We start from the raw sequence: 8707 nt of genomic DNA, 5'->3' as shown, positions 1-8707 counted from the left end.
AACCTGAGATACCTCACCCTTTTTAAACACATGAAATACTTCTATGCCTGTGCACACACTCATGTAATTAATCAGAATTTGTGCACGTGACCTTATCGTTAACTTGGCCAGCATGCTCAAGGCACTCTAAACAAAAAAGAAGTGTTTGTCAACACAAAGCGCATCAGGTAGTGTGGTCACACGAAAGAACAAGAATCTTCATATGCATCAGATTTGCCAAAAAACCCAAAATACAACAAAAATCCAAACTTGCTTCCAGCTCTCAGGGCAATTTTTATCAGTAAGTTGTATTTGTAACATTCCTTATATGCATACCTTCCTTCATCCTCAGATGTTTCACTGGAAGTGCTATCATCCGGTACTTGACCATGATTGCCACTGGAAGAGCTCATCTGCTGATGAGCCCTCTGCTTTGAAGGCTGTCTTTTACTTTTGTTTGCAACTTTGGCATTCAGGGCAATTTTACTGCATTAAACAGAAAGAAATAAAAAAATCAAGTGAGTAGGTTTGCAAAAAATATTTCTGTGAAACAGACATACTTAAGATGATGTCCAGAAACAACTGAGACGACAAATATCTATGATAAAATCACAGACCTGACTGCAATGATCATGAAAGATACCCAAGTATTTAAAATCCTTGCCCTAGGAGTCAGGGGGACACATGGAATCTGAGCTAGATCCAGGTTAAGCTGGACTATATCCAAATAGCCACAGTACAGAAAGCATCTAGAGCAGAGAGGTTCTTCATCTTTGAAGAACAGACAGGAAAAAACTCCTGCTTAGGTTTACATTAAAATATGTGTGCCTTCTTTAGACTTTTGAGATTGGTTTGATACTATCATCTTTTCCTGACAAAGGGCATATTAACTTAATGAAAACACCAACTGCACAGAGATCACTAAAATCACCTAAAAAAGGGAGTAGTAGCAAACCGCAAGTTCCTACTTTTCTTTTCTAGGTGGCCATTTCCTACAAAAATAACTGCTTTTTCTAGTCTTCAGTTCTGGTTTTGAAGATGCATTTTGCCTCAGTATTGACAAGGAAATCACAGGAATTTGGGTGGGGGTTTACTTTTTTTTTCCCCTTTTCTTTTTTTAGAGCAGGCAATAAATTTGAACCTCCATCATGCACTTCGTGTTTTCTAAAAAGAAATTTTCTTCATTTTTTGAGAAGCAGTGGACTACTCACTATGGCTTTCACCACTGAGGAAACTACTTCAACTACTACAGTATTAGAAAACCTAAGACACTTACATAGTACTACAAATAAGAATTAGAGATTATTTCCTTAGCTTACCATTTCATTGGCATTTTAATCAATTTTGAGCTCTCCCCAGATGAAAAACTCTTTTTGTCTTTTTCTTCTATCGTGTTTTCATTCTCCATTTTCAAACAGTCATTCTTCCTTACAGTAATCTTTTGTTTCATTTGCCGATTAGTGATGTTATTTAATTTATCCACACATTCCTGTTTTGCCACGGCCTGCACTTTTGAACATCTTTGTTTGCTTTTTTCGTTCTCAACCTATAAAAACAAAGTTAAGCTTCATGTATTTCTAGAAGACAGAAACTCCACATCCAAGATTGATTAATTCAGGGTTTACCCCTGAAATAATCTAAAATGAAATATTTTTTTTAATTCATAGAGAAGCATTTTCACAAAATTACACTACAAAATGTATTACGCCATTGAAAGTACTTTGAATTCACTCATGATGCAAGACATAACAAAAATACAGCCCTTAGAAAGAAAACAGTATCTTAAAACATGAACAACAAAAAAAGTGAAAGCATTACTGATGGACAAAGAGTTAGGAGGACTGCACAATGTTAGTTGTAACACCACCAGAAAAAAATCAAGTGGAACTGTGCTGGGCTACTGCTCCCTGAACAAGGGGAGGAAAGAAAAAAAGATCCCAAACCCACAAACACAACTGGTTTCACAGGAAAGAGGAATTTTAGTGAAAGGCAATGAAGACACACCATGCAGATATCACAGCACATGAATTTATTAGTCAAGACCCTGTTCAGAAGCTATTTTCATTCTTTGATTCAGAATCAGAACCGATAGAATTGTATGGATTTCTTTTTAAGGGAATGAAGTGATAACTACTTGCACTGGAACCAAGTGCCACCTGCTGTTAAACTGGAACAATAATGCATTCCGTTTTGCAAAAATGGGGAAAAAGACAACTCTCCACTGCCCTCTTTATTCACCAGTCACCTATTTCCATTAGAACAAAACCCAGTTTGTAGGAAGCATCTTCCCTTCATGAGGAATAGCTCAAGTGAAGAGGAAATATTCTGCCTGGCTCCAGAAGGCTGCGAGTCTCCCTAGGCTCTTTTACACACGCTCCATCATTGCTATTGCTTCAGCAGCGGTTTTACCTCCCAACAGAGACCTCCTTAAAAACATGTTCTGACTTTCCTGAACAGTGGATTGTATCTCACAGTTTCATTGATTTGGACAGCAGAATCCTGCAGTTTCCGTTGAAGCTAACGAAGACTGTGTGCTTTCAAAACCAAGCACGTTCAGCACCTCCATCATAACTCTGAATTAGAGCTATTGCCTAAACAACTACATGTTGCACACGCTGCCCGTGCCAACCCTGGCTAGCCCAGCCCTGTTTTACCGATTCATCCAGGCACTTGCATCAGTGCGTCTGACTTGGTGAATTTACACATGAGAAACCAGGCATTTCTGACCAACACCCATGCTCTTTAACTGCACTGGTTATTTTTAAATTAATGACACATTACTAATAGTCAAAATCACATACACCGCAGATTTTCCCTGAATTTCTTCATAGAATCACCTGTGATTGCTGTTGTCAAATAACATGACTGCTTCTTTCTTTACCTGCAGAAAGCTTGGCACAACACGTACAATACTGCACAACATACAGCTCCATCTGACAGTCAGACCAGAATGACCTTCCTGCAGTGCAGGCGGGCTGCATATCTCCAGTAGCACCCACAGCCCCAGCCTGCACTGCTTTAGAGACAGCAAAGATCCGCGCTGATGAGAAACACTCTCATGCACATGGCATTTCACCTTGTCCACGGATTTGAAACATGGGTTGCTTTGCGAAATTTAATTTTATAGTTTCGTTCCAAGGCAAAACAGACTGTCCAACAACTTTTGACTTACACTAAAAACCATAAATATCCACCTTCCATATGAACAGATACATGCCAGGATATGTACTGCTGATGAATTTTTTTGCATGTTGCTGGGGAGCAATACCTGCACGTGTTCATCTTTTTGTCCATCTCTACTGGGATTCCTTCTAGCTGGGTACGTTGCATCTCAGGGTTGTATGGAGGGGATTACCTCCAAGCAGCGGGACAGATCACCAGCCACCCCTGTCGCTCCTAAACTGCCTCTGCTGAGCATCTCAGTGCGTCCCAGAGTGGTGGCTTGTTCAAGAAGAGGTGGCCTGTGATGGCTCCTCTCCAGTACACATGCCCACAGGACCACTGAGCAAAGGACTATCCCACACCATCCTTCCCCACTTTGAGAAAGAAAGCACGTACGCATCTATGGCTAATCTCCCTTCTGAAGCAGTACAGCTCAGCTGAGACCTCAGACTGCTTTTCTGCAGCATCTGGGATTCTTACCAACACTGTCTCCATGGACTCTACCCGGACTCAGTTTTGTGCAGAGGAGGTATTTACTGCCACATGCACAAGAGCAACGGCAAGGGCAGGCAGCGCAGCGATCTCCTGTTACTGAACGTGCTGCTCTGGGACTCCCAAACAGGCAGTCAGTTAGATCCCTGGCAAAGTTCTCCAGCAAAGCCACCCGTGATTTGTATCCACCTCAGCTGTACAAACACGGTGTAAACAGAAGCAGAGCGGCTCTTTACCTCCAGCACTGTATGTCCCTTTCCTTCCCATGTCACCACCACCTGTAAAAGCGCTCACGGAAATGAGCAAACCCCACGCGCCAGAAAGAGGCAGGGCTTTCAAAGGAAAGGAGGGTATTCAATGGGAAGCTGCAGATGTGCCCTGCCTGGAGAAGGCACCACTGGCAACCCCTCCTCTGTGAGAGCTGGGGAGATGCAGAGGGGGCAGGAAGGCAGGCGTCCGGGAGTAACTAGAAGCCCTGGTTTGCTACTGCTGCAGTATCCCTGGCTGGGGGGACAATAGAGCTCTCCATGAAATGACAATCAACCAAAAAAAATCAGAGGGGCACAGCAGGGAGCACAAGCTGCTGGGCGTCAGCAAAGGGCTGTGCTCAGCTTTTCTGCGGCAGGTTGTCATAGGCAAGGTGAACACGAAGCACAGGGAGGATCTGCAGTTCTACCTGCCTTGCAGGGGCTTGGCCTGAGCTCCCCCTTTGCAAACCAAGTCACCCTCCCACCACACGGCACAATCTCTGCTTAATGTATGTCCCAGCAACTGGGGTACCCCATGCAGAGAAATCTGAGAGGTCCCCCCTGGTCACAGCTCTAGTCATCAGTGGTTCCAACAACTTCTGATGCTCAGGGTGTCCCCTGTGCCAGTGGTCCTCCCTCCAGGCGCCCCTCCTCCTCTGCATTTGCCCTGGAGTAGACGAACTCAACATCACACCCATTCTGGGGAGATTTAAGCCCCAAAGAGCTCAGAACTGGCTGAAGCCAGCACAAAAGCCTATCTTCTCTCTCGAGAGTTGCAATGTCCTTACACCCTCCCTGTCCTTCCCGTCTAGATCAGAAACCAAACAGGGGAAGCGGTGCATGCAGATACACAGAGAATACTGAATGGGACACACTGGCTCCTCTTCTAACTCCTTTATTGTCTCAAAGGTGTTTTCATTCTGTTTGAGGAAAAAGAGAGAAATATGTATAGTCCCCAGGTTTATCCCTAGTAAGCACTTTCACATGTTCATTTAGTAAAGCAGATTAGATTGATTCCTCAGATATTTTTTTTGGGGGGGGGGGGGGGGATTATAATAAACTCATTCAGTTTTTAAATCAGGCTTAGGAGCCATGACTCACTGGCTGCGAATACATGTACACACATGCGTGTACAGGACAGCACAGAATACTCTATTTACTCATATGGGTCTGAAAAGACATTTTTTTTTTCTATCATTTTTTGTTCTGTGCATCATTTATGGCTGGACTGCATGGACAAGATGGTTTTCTTAATTCTGTGAAAACACTTGCATCTATTGACGCCTGCACCTCTAAACATAGTGATATGGTCATACAGCCAAATTTGCAAAGCGCATTACTGTTCTTACACCATTCTGGGCATAGCAGACACACCCACAGAAACACCCCTAATGGTCATGCCTATTTACACATTTATTTCTGCTATTTCATCATCTGTAAAGAACAAGTGCTCCTTTCCTCGACCTGTCTCAGAAGAAATCTGAATATTTAAGGAATTAAAAACAGATGAGTCGGCCAAAGGAAAATTTAAACATACTTACTTTAACAATGCCAAGGTGTTATTACTAAAATGCAAGCACTTTGGCAGCAGGTATCTTATGAGTGCTGTGCAAAGTGACAGAGAAAAGCCTCAAGAAAAATCTACTAGAGTTTGGGTTAATACACTAAATCCCAGCACAATGGTTCAAGGGTAAGGGCACTTTAAAACAGAATGTGTCCTGAATCATGTTAGGAAGAAGACAAAGAACATATCCTGCTGGGAAGATCATTAATGATTAGGAAAACTTGACCAGGCTACTATAAATTTGTCCCAGGTTAGAAAAAGCCAAGAATCTTTTAAAGGGCACTACAAAAAAATAACATTTAAGACAAAAGGCAGCGTAGTAACAAATGGAATTAAAAGGAGTCCTAGAAAGTAAATCTTTCAGTAATAAGCAAACAAAGCTAATAACAATCTAGGGCATAGAAAAGATTAGTTCAGCAGCAGGATGCACAGCAGATAGGAGAGCAAATTAGTTCTGTTTTACCAAAACGTAAATGGAGGGGGGGGGGGGGAAATTCAGAACTTAAGTGTTTCTCTTTATTTTTCCTGCATCTAATTTTTAACTGTTAAGAGAAATAACACAAAAGCTTTATTTTTGCTAATGCCAGGCAACGGGAATCTGGAATTTAAATTAATCCTTCACACACTGCCATTTGGGGATCATTTCTACCAGATCCAACAAGGATACAAGGGATAGGACAAGAGGAAATGGCCCCAGGTTGCCCCAGGGGGGTTTTAGATTGGACATTAGGAAAAAATTCTTCACTGAAAGGGTTGTCAAGGACTGGAACCAGCTGCCCAGGCAAGTTTCAGGGTGGCCTCACCATCCCTGGAGGCATTTCAAAGATATGTAGATGTGGTGCTCAGGGACACAGTTTAGTGGTGGACTTGGCAGTGTTAGGTTAATGCTTGGACTCAATGATCTTAAAGGACTTTTCCAACCTAAATGATTCTATGATTCTACACTGTTCAAAATTACCTACGGTCTTCCGTCAAAAAACAGGGTTTATACTGCTGTTTCAATTGTACTGGTTATCAGGTAATCCAGCCTCGTAGCACTCTTTAATTTAAAGTTTACAAGCACCAAGATATCCCCCAGTGACTGCACTTTAGCTAGTTTGATATTAAGCTATACATTTTTCTTAACGTGATTAGCAGCATATCTCAAGCTATGTTTGAACATATTCTTAGGTGAATGGGAGATACTATCAGCTTTTCATTAGACAGAACATATGAGTATTTTAAAAAGCCAAACTCCAACAGAATACACAGCACAAGCATGTGTTTCTGCCAAGGTATTTTCTATTAAGCAAATCAAATGCACATGTTCATTCTCTCCCTCTTCTGTCCATACTTAAAATCCAGGCAAATCTGCAGAAGAACAGTGCAAAGAGCAAGGTGTTCGAACTTAGAAGTCCCACAACTTCTCTCGCACATGCTCTTCTGCTACCTGTAGCTACGTGCTTACCTTTGCACTCACATTTGTTACACAACACACTTTGGTGCCCGGGAATTTGATTGATTTAGATTCGCCCTGACAGAAGCAAACCTTTTTTTTTAACCGTTTGACCTTGTTTCACTTCTAACTGGAAGATCAGTCCTGCCAGGAAGGAGAGGTGAAACCTCACGACAGCTAGAAGGTGAATAATCTCTCTTCAAACTTTAAAACTCTGTGTATGAAGTTTCCTTTACAATTTGTACTCCACCTGGCTATTAAAAATGTATGAAAAGCACAGCAAGAAATCAAGCCGACCGTTAGTACAGAAGGTGCCAGCAGTTCCTCCTCGTTTCGCGAAAATCCAGCCCTCACCCTGAGGCTGCGGGACCAAATCCTGCGCAGCTGGAAGCGGCAGCGAGCCCTGGCCCCGGGGAAGGGCAGCTCAGCACCCTGCAAAGACGAGGCGCATCGCTCCGCTCCCCGCCACCCCGGGATGCCACACAGCCCCGACGCCGGGCAGCGGCGGCAGCACGGGCTCGCTGACGGTAACGGCGACCCTCCTGCCTCCCCCGAACGCGTAACGAGAGGCGAAAGCACCGTCCGGGCCGGCGGCCAAAGCACCTGGAGTCGCATCTCCCACCCCGGCAGGCCCGTCACCCGCCGGGCCGCCACCCCCCGAGCACCCAGACGGGGGGGTGAGCCCCGGGAAGGGCCGCTGTCGCACCGGGACGTCGTGCAGCCCCTCCGAGCACCGAGGCCGGCCGGGGCTGGCAGCGACCGTCTCCTCGGGACCTGATGCTGCCGTCGAACGGCCGGATCCCATCGCCCGCCGTGCAACGGATCGAGCACCCGCACGGCCGAGGGACCAGCTACGCGTTCTGCGGGGATGGGAGCTGGGGGGCAAACCCACAAAGCTAGCACAGCTCTTTGCAACAGGAAAATACTTTATACACCTGGAAAAACCGTTTACGATGACCTTTAGTCACACTTAATCCTCACTGGGTCTTACGAGCCTCGTCCCCGTTTAAAGGCACAGCGGTCTTTAGTTTCACTGAAGTGTTCATGCACAGTTCAAGTAATTTCTGTTTGGTCCCATTAACCAACTGGTTCTCCTTGAGCTTACCTTATGCCCCAGCTTGACCCATGGCGTCTGTTCCCCCTCCCGAGGCCGTGTGCTGCCAAGCGCCTGCAACACGCTCTGTCCTCCGGACCCTCTGCTGTGCTTCGCTGCAGACCCTCACATCTTTTCTCTACGTTGCCACTTAAGGCGCAGAGCTGCCTTCTGCTGACCACCTACGTGCAAGCCGTCGGTCCGCAACGCTTCCCGGGGCGCCGGGGGGCTGCCTGCGGCGCGGCGCGGTGCGGGGCCGGGGGCGGCTCTGCGGGGGCTGCCTGCGGCTGAGGCGGAGCCGCGAGTGCGGAGCCGCAGCGCAGCCCCCGGGTTCGCCCCCTGCGGAGGGCTGCCCGCTCCCCGGTGCTCGCCGCCTCGCTCCGGCCTCTCCCGGAAAAGGGGTCCGGTCTCCGGCTGGCAAACGCCTGCCCCGAGCCGGGCACGGCCAGCGCCGCCGTCGCAGGAGCGTGTCGGGCCGAGGGGCGGCGGCGAAACGTCTCGAACCTCGGCAGCGACAGCCCCGACCGCGCGGAGACCCGGCAGCGAGCCCGGGCCCCCCGCGGGAGGCGGCTCCGGCTGACCGGCACCTTCACGCAGCACTCGCGGCCTCTGCCGCGGTCGTGCCCGTCCTCCGCAACCGCTCGGGGGGCGCCCGTCACCCGCAGCTCCCCCGGCTCGCCCGCGCCGCTCCCGCAGCCGCCCCCGGGCAGGGCGGGGGGGGGACGGCGGAGCCC

The 8707-nt window shown here is 47.0% G+C and overlaps 1 long non-coding RNA gene across 1 annotated transcript; it reads right to left on the bottom strand.

Annotated features, from left to right (window-relative positions):
- Positions 1 to 328: 328 nt before the first annotated feature.
- LOC129784987 (uncharacterized) lies at positions 329 to 8328 on the bottom strand. Its single transcript, XR_008748384.1, has 3 exons — positions 7986 to 8328; positions 1299 to 1525; positions 329 to 465 (listed from the first exon to the last, which is right to left on the bottom strand). It is a non-coding gene; the product is annotated as an uncharacterized LOC129784987 (long non-coding RNA).
- Positions 8329 to 8707: the final 379 nt, after the last annotated feature.

Source organism: Falco peregrinus, chromosome 8 (genome assembly GCF_023634155.1).
Source record: "Falco peregrinus isolate bFalPer1 chromosome 8, bFalPer1.pri, whole genome shotgun sequence".
Taxonomy (NCBI): Eukaryota; Metazoa; Chordata; class Aves; order Falconiformes; family Falconidae; genus Falco; species Falco peregrinus.
Note: the sequence above shows the minus strand (reverse complement) of the source record. Positions and strands in the feature narration are given on the sequence as shown.